The sequence below is a fragment of the Amblyomma mixtum genome, chromosome 5, assembly GCF_055824585.1.
Source record: "Amblyomma mixtum isolate Tamu chromosome 5, ASM5582458v1, whole genome shotgun sequence".
Taxonomy (NCBI): Eukaryota; Metazoa; Arthropoda; class Arachnida; order Ixodida; family Ixodidae; genus Amblyomma; species Amblyomma mixtum.
The window spans coordinates 117986681-117988233 of NC_143016.1; positions in this window are offsets into that span (position 1 = coordinate 117986681).

Genomic DNA, 1553 nt, shown 5'->3' on the forward strand with positions numbered 1-1553 from the left:
CATTGCATAGTCCCTTTAAATGTTCAATAATAAAAAATCTTGACCGCGTGAGAAAATGAACTTTTTATGTGCAGATAAGCCCTTGTGCCAGCTGATAATGACTGAAGACACCGTCGGAGGAGGCGTGCCTGCGTACTGCAAGAAAAATTATACACACTACTGCGGAGAAAGAACGTCTTGAAGCTACAGATTTAATTGCTTGGAAGAAAAAGATGACCCAAATTCCTGCCCGACAATGTCACTCCAGGGATGCTGATTCTGGATGGAGACGTTCAGGGCTTGGTATTTTACGGCCATTGCAAGTACGGACGAATTAAATAAAACATAATTGAACACCTCGCATTCGAGCTTAAGCACCTAACCGTAAACGCAGTGTTTGTTTCAAATCACGGTCAACACAGTAGCCGAGAAATGCATAACGTAAAATTTTATTTAAAAGAAACACAGAATTTGCCTACTTTAGCATCCCTGGTGTGTAAATATTATATTTTATTACGAAATAACTAAAACAACAAGGTGACCAGAATTCTTTCAAAATAGCATTCTTTTACCTGTCGGGCTATAGAGTTCTTCTAATAATAACAGTTTACGAGGAAAGGAAACGTGTGTGTTTGCAGTATATATAGTTCAACGTCATAATGCGGCTGAAAGGTGAAGAGGTACGCCGTTGTGGAGGGCTAGGGGGTAACTTCGAAAACCTCTGGTTCTTTATGATGATGATGATGAAAGGCATTTAATAATATCTACAGAGAGGTTGACAGGGAAGCAACCTCTAGTAGGCCGCTGCTCGTATTATACTAGGTTGAGTCCTTTATTCAGAGACCCCACTGGTCTGTACCGCCACACGAGCTCGCTGAACCAGAACTTATTGGGCCGTTAGGTCCAGGCAGCCGAGCAGGGCGGCCTCCCGGTCCTCTCGACAAGGGGAATGGGCTGGGGACGGAAGAGAAGGATTTTGCTGGCATGCCCAGACCATGTGGAAGGTGTCAGCCACCACCCCACAGGAAAAGCAGAGGCCAGAGAAGGAAGGATCGAAATGTTTGAGTACTGCCGAGCACTGTTAGTATAGGGTCCAAGAAGTATTCTTTCGCCCGCTTCTCCTAAGTCCTTGAGAGGAGCCGGGTACTAACGGTGCGAGTCCTGGTAATGAGCGGATATATCTTTGAATGTTAAAAGAGGAGAGGTGTCCTGATCCAGGTCGGGAGGGTCCAGGTCGGGGCCCGATTAGTGAGTGCGCTTCAATACCGTGATGTGAGCTAGTTGGTACATCTTCACAACTTCACCAGCGCGGCGACGAGGAACAAAGACAGAGAAGGAAGGACAGGGACAAGAGAGAGTGAGTGCGTGGGTGGCCGAGTTAGAGGCCTCGTTCCCTTGTAAACCTTGGTGACCTGGTGTTGAAATGAGAAATCGGATTGTGGGGTCGTGATTCCGAGATGCTCTTCGAAGTACTCTTTGCCCTGCAGGCGTTATCAAGCCCAGCTCATAATTCCGACAGGCCCCTCGCGAGTCGGAAAAGATGAATTTAGATTGAGCTTGGGAGGCAGCCAGGG